This window comes from Lepidochelys kempii, chromosome 23 (genome assembly GCF_965140285.1).
Source record: "Lepidochelys kempii isolate rLepKem1 chromosome 23, rLepKem1.hap1, whole genome shotgun sequence".
Taxonomy (NCBI): Eukaryota; Metazoa; Chordata; order Testudines; family Cheloniidae; genus Lepidochelys; species Lepidochelys kempii.
Window position 1 is genome coordinate 233127 of NC_136402.1, and position 19726 is coordinate 252852.

Sequence of the window (19726 nt, forward strand, 5' to 3'; positions counted from 1 at the left end):
ACTTCCTTTGTTTGTTTTAAACCTGCTGCCTGTTAATTTCATTGGGTGACCCCCTGGTGCTGCTGTTATATGAAGGGGTAAATAACTCTTCCTTGTTCACTTTCTGCACCCTATTTCTGATTGTTTAGACCTCGTTCATATCCCCACTTAATCATCTCATTTCTAAGATGAACAGTCTTTCTCTTTTTAATCTCTCCACATATGGCGCTGGAGGGGACTAGGAGAAAAAAACAAAAGCCCCAAAGATCCTAAGCACATATATAACTTTACTCACAAGAGTAACTATCTACAATGCTACTTCACTGTCCAAATTTTTCTCTGCCTGATGCTTAAAACACAAAAATTGACACTGGTTAGGCAGCCAATGTGCTGCTGCAAGCACAGCTGATCAGTATCATTTCCTGGTGTGCCCCCATCTGACTGTCATATCCACCTGTTGTATGGGGTCTTACACTTACACTGTGAGCTTTTCAGGGTAAGGAATGGCTCTTTGTGGAGTGTGGACCACAATGGAGCCAATGCCTCTAGGTGCTATCACAGTACAAATAAGAATACCAAGGCTTATCTCATTGAAGTAAATGGGGCTAACTCAGGTAAATGAAGTTACTCAGGATTTCGTTAACTGATCCAATCCTTAAAAAGCCTCCTAGCTAAGGGAGGAAGCATTGTGCTGTTACTGATCATTTCAGGGTTACACGGCTGCATCAAAGGAAACTTCTAGCTCTGCTTGTGTTAATAATTCTAATTCTGTTACTGGCGTAACAGACTTCATTGTAGTTATATCAGCTCAAAACTGGAGAAAGAAAGGATAATCCGGTCTATGATCCCTTCTCTGCACCCAATAAAACGCAAAATGTGAGCTGTGGGTTTACATCAATTCTGGTCTGCTTTGCCATCGATCTGCTCTTCAGGGAGGTCTCATTTCTGCACCCATAGCTCCCACTGGCTTCAGTGGTGCAGCACTGCTTGTCCACATTATAATGGAACAGGAGACTGAAGCTAGAGGGAACTCATTACTGGGCTATGTCAGGACCTAAGCAGGCGTCCCTGTGCACGTTGGAATCAGCGGACAAGGCCAGATTATCATTTATTATCTGTACTAGGGTAGTGACCAGAAGGTCAATCAGACACAGATCCCCAACATGGTAGGTGCTGAATATACAGAAAGGGACCCTGAAAACTTGACCAATGGGAAAACGGGGATTGAAAAGACAGATTTTAGCTTCCCTCCTTCTGGCTTGGCTGCTCATTTCTCTAAGTTTTCCCCCCGCTCCTCGCCTCCCTTGATTTGCCTCCTTTGCTGTATATTTTATGCTTTTCTTCTCTCTACTCCACTCACACCTTTCAGTGCTCTCACCCCCTTTACCTTGCCCTCCTCACCAGCTGAGAGCAATCATCACCCTGGTACAGCTGACCCAGGTGAGCCTTGGAGAGCTTTTAACATTTCAGGACAAGGTTGAAAGCCATTTCAATCAGTAGGAAGGGAAAAGGTGTAGCATTAAGGTTCATAGAATCATAGAATATCAGGGTTGGAAGGGACCTCAGGAGGTCAATAGTCCAACCCCCTGCTCAAAGCAGGACCAATCCCCAACTAAATCATCCCAGCCAGGGCTTTGTCAAGCCTGACCTTAAAAACCTCAAAAGGAAAGATATTCCACCACCTCCCTAGGTAACGCATTCCAGTGTTTCACCACCCTCCTAGTGACAAAGTTTTTCCTAATATCCAATCTAAACCCTCCCCCACTGCAACTTGAAACCATTACTCCTCATTCTGTAATCTGCTACCACTGAGAACAGTCTAGATCCATACTCTTTGGAACCCCAATTCCAGGTAAGCAGCTATCAAATCCCCCCTCATTCTTCTCTTCCGCAGACTAAACAATCCCAGTTCCCTCAGCCTCTCCTCATAAGTCATGTGTTCCAGTCCCCTAATCATTTTTGTTGCCCTCCGCTGGACGCTTTCCAATTTTTCCACATCCTTCTTCTGGTGTGGGGCCCAAAACTGGACACAGTACTCCAGATGAGGCCTCACCGATGTCGAATAGAGGGGAATGATCATGTCCCTCGATCTGCTGGCAATGCCCCTACTTATACAGCCCAAAATGCTGTTAGCGTTCTTGGCAACAAGGACACACTGTTGACTCATATCCAGCTTCTTGTCCACTGTAACCCGTAGGTCCTTTTCTGCAGAACTGCTGCCTAGGCATTCCCATGCACCTAGTCTGTAGCAGTGCATGGGATTCTTTTGTCTAAGTGCAGGACTCTGCACTTGTCCTTGTTGAACCTCATCAGATTTCTTTTGGCCCAATCCTCTAATTTGTCTAGGGCCCTCTGTATCCTATCCCTACCCTCCAGCGTATCTACCTCTCCTCCCAGTTTAATATCATCTGCAAAACTTGCTGAAAGTGCAATCCACGCCATCCTCCAGATCATTAATGAAGATATTGAACAAAACCGGCCCCAGGACCAACCCTTGGGGCACTCCGCTTGATACCGGCTACCAAGTAGACATGGAGCCATTGATCATGACCCGTTGAGCCTGACAATCTAGCCAGCTTTCTATCCACCTTATAGTCCATTCATCCAGCCCATACTACTTTAACTTGCTGGCAAGAATACTGTGGGAGACCGTGTCAAAAGCTTTGCTAAAGTCAAGGAACAACACATCCACTGCTTTCCCTTCACCCACAGAGCCAGTTATCTCGTCATAGAAGGCAACAGATTAGTCAGGCATGACTTGCCCTTGGTGAATCCATGCTGACTGTTCCTGATCACTTTCCTCTCCTCTAAGTGCTTCAGAATTGATTCCTTGAGGACCTGCTCCATGATTTTTCCAGGGACTGAGGTGAGGCTGACTGGCTTGTAGTTCCCCGGATCCTCCTTCTTCCCTTTTTAAAAGATGGGAAGCTCACGAAAGCTTATGCTCAGATAAATTTGTTAGTCTCTAAGGTGACACAAGTCCTCCTTTTCTTTTTGCAAATACAGACTAACACGGCTGCTACTCTGAAACCTGTCATTATGCAAGGCACTGAATTTAGCCGTATGGAGTGGAAATCTATCAACTTCATGAAAAAACTCGTACAGATACAGACAGACATCTTCCTTTCCAAAGAAATGCATCCGATGAAGTGAGCTGTAGCTCATGAAAGCTTATGCTCAAATAAATTTGTTAGTCTCTAAGGTGCCACATAAAAGGGACAGTGTGTTTGAGCCAGAATCACCAGACACCTGAGATACAAGAGGCCTGGAAGAACAGCCCTAAAACGGCACTGATTGGCATTTTGATAAAAGCAATAACTCTGACAAGCTAATGAGTGTCGTCCGCAAAGGGGGCTAGCGTGGCCGGCTAAACCCTCCCTCATGCTTATATGACTGACCCAAGTTTTATCTTTGGGCTGAAGCCCCAGAACCTGTAGACAGGTGTGAAACCAGCACATCTTATTATTACTAGAGGCTAAACAAAAGGCGTTGTGGGGCATGTAGGAAAACACACCCCAGAGCTAGCAGGACAGAGACCTTCCTTTCCCACATGTACACTAAGTTAAGAAGGGCTCTCAACCTGTGTCAGTGTATTCTCACTACAGTGCCCTTCCCATACAGTGAAATGGGAGAGGGATCCTAGCTAGATCACAGATATGGGGGAGGGGCAGGGAGCCCCAGGAGTGAAAAGGTTGAGAATCACTGCCTTAAGGTATTTACAGGGGCAAATGCACCCATTTGTCACCAGTTTCTGGAGGCTGCCAGTGCACATCACCACACCAGCCAGAAGGACAGTGTAGGAGGTCTTAATAGCTAGAATCTCAAAAGAACAAACTGAAGGATTCTTTAACAATTCTATCCACACTCAGTCCCAGAACACATGCAATTTACAGCTCACTTCAGCATCTGTGTGGATGAGTAATGTGCCATTATTGAATAATATTACAATTTCTATTATGCAGAACAAATAAATACCACTTTTTCGTAATTTTCTATTTTACCAAGACTGGATATTAGATTATCTAACATGTTAACAGTCTTATTTATAATTTCAGGGTTTACAATGCGGGGGGGATGACATTGTGGAATATGAATTAAACCTATATCTCAAAACATAAGCGAAGGAAAAGTAATAATATAAAGATACAAAGCTGCTGGGGAATGAAGTTGGCTTGTTTGTGACTTATACACTATCAATTCATCCTTCCTCTGAGGAAGGAATGGAAAATATACAACATAACAGTACAATACCAAGGTTTAGATTTACCAAAGGATTTGGCACTTAATTTCTTTCAGCATCTTTGAATATCCCAGTCCAAATATTTTCAGACTTGGCCCTTCATGTATACATGGAATTGAATAAAATCTGTCCAGACATTTCTGAGTTACAGGGGACCTTCCAAAAACAGAAGTGCTTTAAACAGATTTAACCTTTTTGTATTTAACCCTGCATGTCTATTATAAAACATCGTTTTAAAAAATGTCAGGAAAGAGAAAGGTCTTGCCAGCTTTGTTACTGATCATTATTTTGCTTGTACAGCAGCTCAGTGAGAGAAAAGAGCTGAGAGATTCGACATAGACTGCGCTGACAAGCTTTCACGAGATGCACGCAGGAGTTACTGCCATCCGAGCACTTTGCTCATGAGTCACCTGTTTTTTTCCTACACTACACACCGTACTAAATCATGGAACCAGCAGGGATGGACAGCTGGGAAAGCTGCAAGTCCAGTGACTAATCAGACTTTTAGAAGGGCAAAAACCTCTAGCTGTCCTGTCCATGTGCAGCTCCCATGGGGAGAAGCCTTCTTCCCAAAGGACAGCGAGTCAGCTAGTTTCTCCCTCATCCCGGCCTGCTGGTAAGCAATGCCAAGAGTGACTAATTCCCCCGTCAGCACTAAACAGAGCAAGTGCGGGGAGGGGGCAAGCATCTGACCCCTGCACTCTCCAGAAGCAGGGTAAGGGAGTGAATGAGTGTGGGGGGGAGGAATGGGGGCTTGTAGGACAGGTAGGGCCAGAGCCGCCCACCTCCCCAATCTGCTGCTGCTGCTGCTCTCCTACTCTCTCCTTCCCTTTTGGTCAGAAACTGAGAAGCAGGACTCCTGGGTTCTGTGCCCGGCTCTGGGTGGGGAGTGGGGTCTGCTGGGTCAGAGCAGAGAGGCTGGAAGCCAGGACTCCTGAGTTCTGTCCCCGGCTCTGGGTGGGAAGTGGGGTTTAACACAGGGAGGGACTGGGAGCTGGGACTCCCAGGTTCTATTCCTAACTCTGTTAGCGACTTGCTGTGTGACCCTGAGCAATTCATAGAATCTCTCTATGCCACAGGTTGTAAACTGGGGATAACAAATCTCCTGCCTTGGAGGGGTCCTGTGAAGCTTACTTTACATGTAGGCAGGAAGCCAGTGCAGATGCGCACAGCATCCTCCTCCTCATCCCCATCTATCATAAGCCACGGCTGGGGGTAGGACACTGGCTTTGATGGACCAGAGGTATGATCTGGTGTGGTGAATGCTAGGTTCAGCCATGGGGAACATCCTCTCTTTACAGGTTATACAGGAGCAACTTCCAGTGACACAGGCTATGGTAAATCCATCCAAGCAGTTTAATGTTGTGCACAAAACTTCCAGTACTCCTAGGGCAGCAGCTGTCACATTCTTCCGCTCCCCATGGCAGCGACAGGAGTCTATGGAGGAGTGGTGCTGGGCAGAAGTCATTATTGGGCTAGAGATTCAGGATGACAATAACTAAGGAAAGATTTATGATCTCTGGTAGCAGTTTGTACCTGGTTTTCCCTCTCAGCAGACAAGCTGAGATAGGGCAGTGGCAGTCACTGCCATTCTATAACACCCCCAGCAAGCATCAGGTTTCCTCTCACCTCTCTCTATCAGTGAAGTGCAAGCTTCAGGCAACAGATTAGTTTCTGCCTCCCTTTCTATCCTTTGCTGTTTAACACAGAGCCTCCCCTTACGCCTCTAAGGCGCAGCATGATTCATTCTACAACTACAAAGGAGACTCACCAAGATACAATGCTTGGTTTACAAGAACACGGTTTAATATTTTAGACCTACAAGTTTGCCCTCTCACAGGGAACCTCTAGATTTTAAACAGGCGAGCTTCCAACACTCAAGCGCACACACACCAATCCATCGCTAACGAATTAACTCCTGTCTATCGAGTTTCAGTCAGTTGTAAGCTCTCTGGGTCATTGTGACAGTGTGCTCTCACCTTGTGTGAGTGCCTCCTGTCAGCCGGGTGTGAACCTGCACTCTGCTCGCAGTGCCCCATCAGCTGTGGGCCTCGTCAGGCGGGTCTTCAGTGACTGAGCCCTCTGGCCCAGTCACACGCAGTCTAAACACATGAAGGAACCCCTTCTGGAGTAAGAGGTCCAACAGGGCCTGCTCCTGTGCTCTCGTTACCATGTTTAGCCCTGTCTCTGGGCTCCATCCTCAGGCCTTTCTGGGCTAACTTTAAGTCTGTATCTGCTTGGTATAGAGCAGTGCCCCAAGGGCTTCCTCCCTGGAGACTCTAAGTCCAGCCCTTCACTCGGGCCTCTAAACAAGCCCTATCCCCTTCTTAGGGCTAAGGCTGGACCCAGGCTCCCCCACAACCCCAGGTCCAGACCCAGGGACCCTATAAATAACAACCACGTGCTGATTCCTGTAATAATTGCTGCTGCTATTCCCTGGGCCACTTCCCATGTAGCCCCTTCCCTCTTTACTCTGACCTCAGGTCTGAAGATTTCAACTCCTCTCCTTCCCCACCCTTCTGGTCCCAGCCAGCAACTAATCTGCTCAGGCCCTGGAGCTCCTTTTAACTGCACCTGCTGTGCTCTGATTGGCTGCTTCCCTGCAGCCTCTCTAGGCAGGCCTGGAGGACGCACCTTCACTGCTCCTTTTCTGGGGCAGAGCCTGGTAGGACCATGAGGACTCCAGCAGGGAACCTCAAAGGGCCCAGTACACCCCATCACATCACTTTTCGTTTTGCTTGTGCACCTTCTAGCACAGTAGCGTCCTGGTCCATAACTGAGGCTCCAAGGTGCTACCATAATACAAATACATCATCATAGGGTGTTCTGTGGCTTCCATTACCGTAATACCTGAGCAGTTCACAAACATCACTGACTTTATCCCGCAAGACAAATCAATATTAACCCCATTTTTCAGATGGGGTTTGGAGGCAGGGAGAGTAACAGCTGTGTTAGTCTGTATTCGCAAAAAGAAAAGGAGTACTTGTGGCACCTTAGAGACTAACCAATTTATTTGAGCATAAGCTTTCGTGAGCTACAGCTCACTTCATCGGATGCTCACGAAAGCTTATGCTCAAATAAATTGGTTAGTCTCTAAGGTGCCACAAGTACTCCTTTTCTTTTTGAGGCAGGGAGAGTTCAAGAGCCTGAATTTCAGAGGTGCAAGGTCACACATAGAATCATAGAATATCAGGGTTGGAAGGGACCTCAGGAGGTCATCTAGTCCAACCCCCTGCTCAAAGCAGGACCAATCCCCAGGAAGTCTGTGGCTGAACTCAAGTCTCATAAGTCCCAACATAGTACCTCACCCACAAGACCATCCTTCTTCCCCTGCAAACAGCCCACAAACATACCACATTACACTCATCCTCTGGTGGCTACAAAGCTGCACCTGAACAGTAAACTTTATACTTTTCCAAAAAACTGTGCTCAGATTAGCAATGCTGCAGACGTACTAACAAATTAGTTCTGGCAAGATGAGGAACAACATGGAAAATCAGAAAGATAGGCATTGCCAGAATGGACCAGAATTGAGGTCCATCCAATTCAGTATCCTGTCTCTAGCAGGGGCCAGATGCTTCAGAGGAAGGTTTAAGAACCCTGCAGTAGCAGATGTGGGATAATTCACATTAGGCCACACCCTGGGCTCCAACTGTTAGGAACTGGCTTGAGCCCTGAAGCATGATGATAATATCCCTACCAAAATTTATCATCAGCAGCTATGTTAAGACAGTCTTGATATCCACACAATGTCCAGACCCTTTTTGAATCCTGTTAAGTTCTTGGCCCCAACAACTTTTTTTTTTTTTAAGGTTTTTAAGGTCAGGCTTGACAAAGCCCTGGCTGGGATGATTTAACTGGGAATTGGTCCTGCTTCGAGCAGGGGGTTGGACTAGATGACCTTCAGGGGTCCCTTCCAACCCTGATATTCTATGATTCTATGAACTTCCTATGGTAATGAGTTCCACAGCTTAACTACACACAGTGTCAAAAAGTATTTCTTTCTATTGGTTTTGAATTTCCTGACCTTTTAATTTCATTGAATGTCACCCTGTTCTCGTGTTATGAGACATGGAGAACAGAAGTCCACAACCTACTTTCTCTATACCCATTTGTTATTTTATAGACTTATCATGCCCCTCTTATTTGTCTCCTTTCTATGCATCCTAACACCCTGTTAGCCTTTAAAAACAAACACCACATGCTACATGCTAAGCAGAGGTTTTCATGGAGCTGTCTAAAATCACGCCAGGTCCCTTTCTTGATTTGATACAATTAATTTAGACCCTTCTAAGGTGTAGGAATAGTTTCCCTTCCAAGATGCATTACTTTGTATTTAGAGAGAGATACAAGGTAGATGAAGTAGTATCTTTTATTGGACCAACTTCTGCTGGTGGAAGAGGCACGTTTTTGAGCTTCACAGAGTTCTTCCTCAAGTCTGGAGAAGTTAAGCAGAGTGTCCAAGCTAAATACAAGGTAGGATAGATTGTTACGCGTAAGGAGTTCACACATGCTATGGGAAACTGCTTAGAACGAAGTGGGAATTAAGGGTTAGCTAACAGTAGGATGTGTTACCAATTGTTGTAGTGATGCATGAAACCAGTATCTCTGCAAAGTCTATGGATTTTAGTATCCAGCAGTATTATGAATTTAAATTCCCAGGATTGTTTTTTGAAGGTGTTGTGCAGGTTTCCCTTGAGGGTGAAGACTTAGAGGCCAGATATGGAGTGATTACTTTGTCAAATGTGTTCACCCACAGGTGATAAGGTGTTTCTCTCTTATTTTTCTGTGTGAATTCATTCGACACTGTAACGATTTGTCTGGTTTCACCCACATAATTGTTGGGGCATTTAGTGCACTGGATGAAGTAGACCACATGTTGTGAAGGTAGTCCTGCTGTATGACCCAGCTACCTTGAAAGGTGTGTTGTGCGGGGTACTGATCATTGCAACAGTGAAGATATGCTGCAGGTTTTACATTTTCTTGTTCTCAGAGGGCCTGGTGCTGCTTTGAGCGTGTGTCCCCTGGTCTGCATTATAGACATTGAGTTTCATTTTCCATTGTGTTGCCGATCTCCCTAGCTTGGTTAGGTCTCCCTGAAGCTTCTCTCTGGTCTTGACAAACCTAAACCCCTTTCCAGATCCTTAATAAATATATTGAATATCACAGGACCTAGAAGGGAACTTTGGTAATGGATCTTTATTCAGCAGCAATAGCCATGTAATTTTCAGCTGAAAATGAACACACTAGAAAAATAATCAATGTTTTAAAAGGACAAGGACAAAACTAGCAGGAATAGATTATTGTGTTTAAATAAAATCTGTCAAATGCAAATATACACACATCCACGCTTTGTACAGAGGTTATGTGTTTATATAATGTATATATTTTTCAAGCTAATATGCCACAATAGAGTTAAAAAGTTGCTTTGACAGTCCCTTTTGCAGAAGGATTTGATAAATTAGTATTTTAAAGCCACCACTTTAAAAGTTCCATTTTAACACTTTTAAAAGACTGTAATTGCTGCATTATATAGCAGGGAGAGGTAAATCAGATTTTGCAGAAAAGCTTTGTCAACAGCTGATAAAGAATACAAAATAGAGAAATAAGGTAGGCCAGTTTATTAGAAGCAATATAATACTTTTAAATGATGCACCATCTAGCAGAAAAAGCATTACATTTTCCTGTTAAATAAATTCAAATCTGCCTTCAGAATGCAGGAAGTCTCTGCTCAAAAGCACTGAGAGAGATAAAACCACTGATTCCTCATAGAGTATGTGCCATGGACAAAATGGAAATGTAAAAAAACGGAAATCTAGAATGATCTAACGTGTTGGAATATATATGGGGAGGATTATTTTTTAGGGAGGGAAAGGTAATGAAACTGACCTGGGCACAAAAAGTGGGAGTGTGCTAATAAAGTTTGCAGATGATACAAAGCTGGGAGGTATTGCTAATTTAGAGAAGGACAGGGATACCCTACAGGAGGATCTGGATGACCTTGTAAACTGGAGTAATAGGAATAGGATGAAATTTAATAGTGAGAAGTGTAAGGTCATGCATTTAGGGATTAATAACAAGAATTTTAGTTATAAGCTAGGGACACATCAACTAGAAGTAACGGAGGAGGAAAAGGACCTTGGAGTATTGGTTGATCATAGGATGACTATGAGCTGCCAATGTGATATGGCTGTGAAAAAAGCTAATGTCGTCTTGGGATGCATCAGGAGAGGTATTTCCAGTAGGGATAAGGAGGTTTTAGTACCGTTATATAAGGCACTGGTGAGACCTCACCTGGAATACTGTGTGCAATTCTGGTCTCCCATGTTTAAGAAGGATGAATTCAAACTGGAACAGGTACAGAGAAGGGCTACTAGGATGATCCGAGGAATGGAAAACTTGTCTTATGAAAGGAGACTTAGGGAGCTTGGCTTGTTTAGCCTAACTAAAAGAAGGTTGAGGGGAGATATGATTGCTCTCTATAAATATATCAGAGGGATAAATACCAGAGAGGGAGAGGAATTATTTAAACTCAGTACCAATGTGGACACAAGAACAAATGGATATAAACTGGCCACTAGGAAATTTAGATTAGAAATTAGACGAAGGTTTCTAACCATCAGAGGAGTGAAGTTTTGGAATAGCCTTCCGAGGGAAGTAGTGGGGGCAAAAGATCTATCTTGCTTTAAGATTAAACTCGATAAGTTTATGGTGGAGATGGTATGATGGGATAACATGGTTTTGGTAATTAAATATTCATGGTAAATAGGCCCAATGGCCTGTGATGGGTTTTTAGATGGGGTAAGATCCAAGTTACCCGGGAAAGAATTTTCTGTAGTATCTGGCTGATGAATCTTGCCCATATGCTCAGGGTTTAGCTGATCGCCATATTTGGGGTCGGGAAGGAATTTTCCTCCAGGGCAGATTGGAAGGCCCTGGAGGTTTTTCGCCTTCCTCTGTAGCATGGGGCACGGGTCACTTGCTGGAGGATTCTCTGCTCCTTGAGGTCTTCAAACTACAATTTGAGGACTTCAATAGCACAGATATAGGTGTGAGGTCTTTTTTAGGAGTGGTGGGTGAAATTCTGTGGCCTGCATTGTGCAGGAGGTCAGACTAGATGATCATAATGGTCCCTTCTGGCCTAAATATCTATATAGCTATATAGACTATAGCTAGCCCAATTGTTTATTCCCGTCTCCATCTCCTGTTTGTAAAGGAAGGCAATATAGCTTTGCAGGGGTCCTGCTTTTATGTAAAAAGAAAAGGAGAAAAGGAGATTAACAAATTTATTAGAGCATAAGCTTTCATGAGCTACAGCTCACTTCATCGGATGCACACAGTGGAAAATATAGTGGGGAGATTTTATATACACAGAGAACATGAAACAATGGGTGTTACCATACAGACCATACCATACAGACTGTAAAAAGAGTAATCAATCAGGAAAAAAAGAGTTGGCTGGGAGAGGGGGGGTGGGGAAGGAGACGGACCTTTTGTAGTGATAATCAAGGTGGGCCATTTCCAACAGTTGACAAGAACAGTGTGTGTGGGGGGGGGGGGGGGGAAATAAACAAGGGGAAATAGTTTTACTTTATGTAATGACACATCCACATTTATCAGACGTCAAGAATTATAACATTCAAAAACCAATCAGAGAACACTTCAATCTCTCTGCTCAGCCGATTACAGACCTAAAAGAGGCAATTCTTCCACAAAAAAACCTTCAGAAACAGACTCCAACGAGAGACTGCTGAATTGGAATTAATTTGCAAACTGGATACAATTAACTTAAGCTTGAATAAAGACTGGGAGTGGATGTGTCATTACACAAAGTAAGGTTTCAGAGGAACAGCCGTGTTAGTCTGTATTCGCAAAAAGAAAAGGAGTACTTGTGGCACCTTAGAGACTAACCAATTTATTTGAGCATGAGCTTTCGTGAGCTACAGCTCACTTCATCGGATGCTCACGAAAGCTCATGCTCAAATAAATTGGTTAGTCTCTAAGGTGCCACAAGTACTCCTTTTCTTTTTACACAAAGTAAAACTATTTCCCCTTGTTTATTTCCCCCCCTACTGTTCTTGCTGGAAATGGCCCACCTTGATTATCACTACAAAAGGTCCGTCACAACCACCCCCTCCCCCCACCCTCATCCCCGGCCAACTCTCCTGCTGGTAATAGATCACCTTTCCTGATCACTCGTTACAGTCTGTATGGTAGCATCCATTGTTTCATGTTCTCTGTGTGTATAAAATCTCCCCACTATTTTTCACTGTATGTATCCGATGAAGTGAGCTGTAGCTCACGAAAGCTTATGCTCTAATAAATTTGTTAGTCTCTAAGGTGCCTCAAGTACTCCTTTTCTTTTTGCGGATACAGACTAACACGGCTGCTACTCTGAAACCTGCTTTTATGTAGAATTCTCATTAACATAAAGCACTGGGAATTCTATTAGGTATTCTGTCGTTTCATGGAGAGAGGTACGTGTGTGTATTTGTGTATTAAGGTCACAGAATATGGCAACCTTACACCAGCACTTCTCCAGGCAGCCCAGAGATTGGCAGATAATAGGACTCTGCCTGGCATGCATCCATAATGTTGAGTCACCCTCTAGTGGAGCTTTTCACCCTCAACATAGGTTTGATGTACACCTACAGCATGTCTCTTTTACTGAAGGTAAAAAAATCCATAATCCGATGAAGCGAGCTGTAGCTCACGAAAGCTTATGCTCAAATAAATTGGTTAGTCTCTAAGGTGCCACTAGTACTCCTTTTCTTTTTGCGAATACAGACTAACATGGCTGCTACTCTGAAACCTCTCTTTTACTGATGCTTCATCTCAAATACATTGATGTATTGAGATTGGCACTTAACCTAAACAACAATTTTCCACTCCACGTCACTTATTACAAACAATCAGCTCTGCGCTATTTTCTGTCACATACCCCCAGCAGGTGGCCTCTCCTTTCAACCCAATATGCTGCAATCAAAGATCTTGGAATTAATGAACCACAGCATTATGGATAATCCTCTTGCCTCTCCAAGACTTAGCAACAATACCAATATTGTCTCTTGACATAAACGGACCAAGCATTAGCATGGTCATGTCAGGAAACAAATTCTAGCTCCCACTTCTTAATTCTTACCGAATATGATTCAAATCTTAGACAAGTATTAACAATGCTTGTCTAAAGAGAAGTTTCCACTCTGTCTATAATCTCCCCCAGACCTTGAAGAAGGAAGCTATTATGTCTGTTCCTTCCGTGAGCCCTTCAAGAGGATGTAAAGTCACGGGATGGTTTTTAGGATCTAAATAGGTACTCATTTTAAAAAAAACCCAAAAAACAGTCTCTGTTAGTCAAGTCAAAAGGCTAGAAGTGCGGCTCGTCAGAAGTTTCATGTATATGCTAGAGAGAAAACTTTGATATCTGTAGATGAAATTCACCTCTGTGAAAAAGGACCGTATAGGCACCACCTAAGCCCTCAAAATAGGATTTAAGTGGGCTTTAAATGCTGCACAAAGGCTGTCTTGCACAGGGGTGAAGTTGTCCCATGGTCCAAGTTTCTTTGCTTCTGTGAGTTTAAAGCTGAGCAGCAGAAAACTTGGGGTTCAAAGATGATGAAAAATTTTATGAAGCACAATTCAGAGCAGATCCCCTTCCTTTGGAACTTCTTAGGTGCCACAATTATCAGGATGAGAGACATACCCATTTCTGCTAGTCTGGCAAACACTACCAGAATGGCAAAGATGCCAATCTAAGCAGGTGGCATGCCTCATGCTAGCAGAGCAGTCATGCCCAGGCAGTTAAAGATGTGGCTTAGATGAAATGTAGTACAAATGCAGTGACTGTTAATAAAACCAGCTAGAGAGTGCCAAGAAGAGGAGCTGTGAGCATTCCAGCAGTTCCCCTATTGTGAATCTCTTGCCATGTTGTTCTTTAATTACCTGGGAAAGCTGCTGGGCTCCCACATCCCCCCCGCAGCAGCGCAGAACGCCTGCCTGTCATTCCAGCTGATGTAATCCCTTTCCTAGTTTAGAAAAAAAATTATATTCATGTGTCAAGCGCATAAAAAAACCCACCACCATACGATAAGTCTTACTTTTCAGGTAATTAATAGATTCCGTAACCTATCACCTGCAGTGTCTGTGAATTGCTGGATACCAGAGGTCCCTGCAGGTAATTCTGCGCCTATCTGATATACACAGCATGGAAGCATGTAGGCTGAAAACATTAAAGGGCCTTTGAATGAACACACCGACCTCTTCCCGTAAGTGCTGAAACCAATGGGCTCAGCAGGGCTATCACCTTAATAGCATGGGGGCTATTTTTCCTCAGTCACACAAAGTAGGAAAAGGTTCTATCAATACCGCACACGCTGCCAGCCCCGAGAAACATCCTTCTCCAGGGTCTTCTACCACATTCAGAAAAACTTCAGCTTGAAGGTATTCCTAAGTGGTGACCGGGGTACTGGATTGGTAATCAGGCTGGAGAAAAGCCACTGGGATGGGGGGTGGAGGGGAGGACTCTGACATGGCCCCAAGCATTCTCTCTCCCAGATGCTTGGTTCTTGCTCCTATGCTCAGGTCTAACTGATCGCCATGTGTGGGGTCAGAAAGAAATTTCCCCTAGGTCAGATCGGCAGTGACCATCAGGAATTCAGAGTAGCAGCTGTGTTAGTCTGTATTCACAAAAAGAAAAGGAGGACTTGTGGCACCTTAGAGACTAACACCTTCCTCAGCAGCCTGTGGGGGCAGGTCATTTGCCAGGATTACTGGGTACAACTCAATCATTGCCATTATGACACTGGTGAACCTCGGTCCCTCCTATTCTCTGCCTGTGGCACACACCAGTCTCATCCCCCATGGCTTGTAATGCTTTGGTCTCTGTTCAGTTGTGGCATTGGTGTGCAGCTGCTGGGGGGTGCTGGTGGCCTGTGCTATACAGGAGATCAGACTAGATACTCGAGCTATCCCTTCTGGCCTTCAACTCTGTGACTCTATTCCCAACCACCCCACTGGGCCTGTTGTGTGACACTGGGCAAATTCTTCCTCTCTCCCTGCCTCGGTTACTCCTACACCGTTTATTCAGACACAGCTTGGGGGGAGTGGGGGGTCAGGACTGTCTCTTACTATGCCTTTGTACAGCACCCAAGGTCTCAGCACTATCCTAACATAAATGATTATAATCTTCCTTTTGCCCTCTGAATTGAAGCTTTCCTGTGCATCACGCACGGGACATGGACACATGGTCTGGATCAGCAGTTCTCAACCAGGGGTCTGAGGCTCTCTGGGGGGGGCTGCAAGCAGGTTTCAGGGGGTCCACCAAGCAGGGCCGGCCTCAGACTCACTGGGGCAGAAAGCCAAAGTCTCACCACTCTGACACCCAGGTTTCAAAATGAAGCTTGAGCAGCTTAGCTTCACGGGGCCCTGGGCAAATGTCCTGCTTGCTACCCCCCAATGCCAGCTCTGGCTTTTGTATGAAACAAATAATCCAGTTGTTGTGGCACAGGTGGGCAGTGGAGTTTTTACAGCATGTTGGGGGGGCCTCAGAGAGAAAAAGGTTGAGAACCCCTACTCTAGATAGTACTCAGCCCTGCCTTGAGCACAGGGGACTGGACTAGACGACCTCTTGAGGTCCCTTCCAGCTCTTCGCTTCTATGATTCTATGCTACACGCAGCCATGAGGGAAACTCATGCTGCATGGAAGTATTTCAATTGGGCTTTCCTCCAAAGTCCTCACAATTTACTTTAGCAACAAACTGACCACGTCTGCTGACGTCTGTTATTCCCTCCTGTGGTGTGCTATTAGGTTGAACAATCTGTTAGTTTCAAATTGTGCATATTTAATTGGATCTCTGACTGCAAGGCCCAAGCGCCTCTTACCTTTTGGCGTATAATTTTGCTGGGAAAATGAAATGTTATGATGTTTCATTTACTACAGTCCTCCTTACAGACCTAGAGAATAAATTGACAAAGTAACTGGAAGGCCATGCTCTGCTTCCATTGAACAGGTCTGAGTACAGTCCTGAGAGCCTTTCTAGCCCTGCCTATTTATATCCATACCCTTCATTTAACCTTCAAGCAGCAGAGGCCAGTGAAGCACCGCCACTGCACTGCCCTGGGTCAGCCACTGCCCTGATAAATAAGATGAGCAGATGATACTGGAGTGCCTCTGTTAAATACAGGTTTCAGAGTAGCAGCCGTGTTAGTCTGTATCCGCAAAAAGAAAAGGAGGACTTGTGGCACCTTAGAGACTAACAAATTTATTTGAGCATAAGCTTTCGTGAGCTACAGCTCACTTCATTGGATGCATTCAGACACTGCCAGGGTTGGGGAGCCATGGACAGAGGCTCAAGGCCTGAAGATGGATGCTCTACATGACAGCCGGTTCTACTATTATCAGGGATGCCAGACCAGCCAAAATAAATGGAGAACTTGCCCAAATCCTGAATAAGTTTGCAAGACATTACCTATGTACCTAGGAATCTGTATCATATCCATATCAGTGCTGCTCGCAGAAATACCAGGATCCAGGGATCACAAGCGTCCAGGAATGCCCCTTATAATCATCCCAAAAAATGGGCCAAATGCTCCCCTCTATTTCTGCTGGGGTCTATAGGAGCACCAAGCAATTCCAGCCTGGGCGGAGGCCAGGGCTGAGGCTTGATGCACTGTGGGCACCCCCTGCATGTTGGGATAACATGGTCTGCAAGGCTGGAAGGACAGCTGTTCTCAGCGGCATTGCACCCTCCCTTCAAATCCATAGGATTTCCCAGCAGATGTTAATGCTGTGGGTCAGAGAAACAAACTCATCTGCTATGCTCAGTCTGAGGGGGGGGCTTGGAGAGCACCGTCAGGGTGGCCTTGTGAATAAGGCACTGAGCTAGGAGGCCAGGGTTCAATTCTTGGCTCATCTAAAGATTCCCCAGGTGCCTTTGAGTGAGTTCCTCTCTCCCCATCTGTACAATGGGGATACTGACCCTCTCCTACTGGGGGCTGTAAGGCACTCTCTCATTACATTAATGTTGTGAGGCCCTCACATATTACAACGAAGAGGGACCCATCGGAGACAGGACAGAAGCAAACAAGGGCTGGGACTTTCAGGGGCCTGGCCTCCAGCAGATCTTGGGTAGTTTGTGAATTGAAGAACCCAGACATCTGACCTTCTCACCCCAGACAGAGCAGTGAGGCGTGGGGACATGTGCAGCTTCCAACCACCTACACTTGTAGGTTGGGCCCAATATTTGGGTACGAGGGTAGCGATCCGAACTGCTGCAAAGGTTGGTCCGGGATGAAAGGTAGGGACAAAGCAGGTATTATGGGCAACCCTAGGACTGCAGCGCACAATCTTTATCAACTGCAAGGGAGAGAGATTCCCCAGAGAGGAGCTAGGACCAGCCCGATCTATATATTAAAAGGAAAAATAAGGTCAGACAGCTTCAGCCACTGATCCTTCCAGGGACTGACAACATGATCTCTCTTCCTCTGGTCCCTTGAGTACAGCTGAAACTATTCCTAGTTCCTGGATAAGGGTAAGGAATGGTGACCCTAGCTTCTGTTTGTCAGAGGGTGGAGATGGATGGCAGGAGAGAGATCACAAGATCATTACCTGTTAAGTTCACTCCCTCTGGGACAGCTGGCATTGGCCACTGTCGGTAGATAGGATACTGGGCTGAATGGACCTTTGGTCTGACCCAATATGGCCACTCCTATGTTCTGGCTGCCCACAGAGACTGCTTCTACACACCAAATGCATTAAGAGAAAGGCTGTTAATTGTTATTTCTAACTTCTTGTTAAGAGATTTTTTTCTTGCTACAGAATAACGGTTATTTCCTTTTAAACATCCCAGGACTTTATTGGTGGAATCCCATGATGGGGGAAACATCGTGCTATAAAACCCTCAAAGCTACTATGAAGGGGAAAGGCTCATCACTGAAATATGTTTATTAAAAGGTGAAGTTCTCCAATGAATAGAGGGCCACCATCAGGTTTGCATATGTTGTCAGAAAGATTTGAACCTAAGACCTTCAGCACCAACCTCTACAATCTGAGATACAAAAGTTACTGTATTAGCCAGAAGAAAAGGAGTACTTGTGGCACCTTAGAGACTAACCAGTTTATTTGAGCATGAGCTTTTGTGAGCTACAGCTAAAGCTCATGCTCAAATAAATTGGTTAGTCTCTAAGGTGCCACAAGTACTCCTTTTCTTCTGGCTAATACAGACTAACACGGCTGTTACTCTGAAACCTGTATTAGCCAGCAAATATTGTAGGCTGTTATCCTCCAGTGGATCAGATCCCAGAGGGAGAGACAGCCCTCTATGCTAGTGTGCTGCATATGCACCATTTAAGCACTATTTTGAGGCCCTAAGTAGAGCACAGGCTTTGTACCAGGCCTCTGCACAGGGCAAATTTTGCCTGTAAAGAATAAGCGATTAGCTAGGATGGTGAGCTATGCAACCCCATGCTCTGAGCGGCCCTAGCTTTTGTTTGCCAGAAGCTGGAAGTGAGCGACAGGTGATTGTTCATTCCCTCTGAATCACCTGGCATTGGCCACTGTCAGAAGACAGGACACTGGGCTAGATGGACCATTGGTCTGACCCAGCATGGACATTCTTATGTTCTAATAAGTCACAGAAAAACATGAAGGAGGAGCAGGACCAAATGCAGTCCCTGGCTGGAAAGTTACTCAGACAGGGTATAGTGGTGGAGTCCTGGGATTGCCCCTTATATCTCAGCTGTACAATGCACTATTTGAAATTTTCAGTGGTCATTTAGTAAACAACAAATCACTGTCAGGATTTCCAAGGGCTTTAGGGAGAAGGAAGTGGCTGTTGCATTAAAAGTTAAGGGGAAGGGATTTTAGTTTGGAGTGATGCGACTATAGAATATTAATAATAAGGACTTAGCAGATCTATTTCAGAAGGAAACTAGCAAGCTAAGCATTGTTCTTCTGTTTCTCCTCCTACAGTAATTTAACTATTTCTGTTTGGTTTTCCCAGTAACCCTATTAGAGGAGCCAGTTGGACTTTGAAGATAATTCGTTAGGCAAACAAAAAAAAAAAAGCACAGCAACAAATTTATGCAGATACTGTGAAATACTGCATGCACCTGTGATAAAGTATTTCCCCCCCTTAGGATAAACATAATTCCATCTCTCTCCTGGGGACAAATGGGACAGACATTTTTAATGCTGCTCTGTGACCGCTACTAATAAAAGCCAATTTTCCATGATAATGGTTCTCTAATGAAATATATTATGAAAATCAGATCCCAGTGATAGTAAGTCAAGTGACAGGTTTCAGAGTAACAGCCGTGTTAGTCTGTATTCGCAAAAAGAAAAGGAGGACTTGTGGCACCTTAGAGACTAACCAATTTATTAGAGCATAAGCTTTCATGAGCTACAGCTCACTTCCTCAGATGCATATCGTGGAAACTGCAGCAGGCTTTATATATACACAGAGAATATGAAACAATACCTATTCCCACCCCACTGTCCTGCTGGTAATA

The 19726-nt window shown here is 44.8% G+C and overlaps 1 protein-coding gene across 11 annotated transcripts in view; it reads right to left on the reverse strand.

Moving 5' to 3' along the window:
* The window catches only part of LOC140902052 (leucine-rich repeat and fibronectin type III domain-containing protein 1-like protein), a 259736-nt gene that overhangs the window by 206772 nt on the left and 33238 nt on the right, over nt 1-19726 (reverse strand). Inside the window, exon 2 of one of the 11 annotated variants that reach the window (XM_073321679.2) lies at nt 14162-14244. The exons of the other annotated variants lie outside the window; for them this stretch is intronic. The gene's annotated coding sequence lies outside the window, so the exon portion shown is untranslated. The remainder of the gene's footprint in view (nt 1-14161; nt 14245-19726) is intronic. 11 annotated transcript variants of the gene reach the window in all.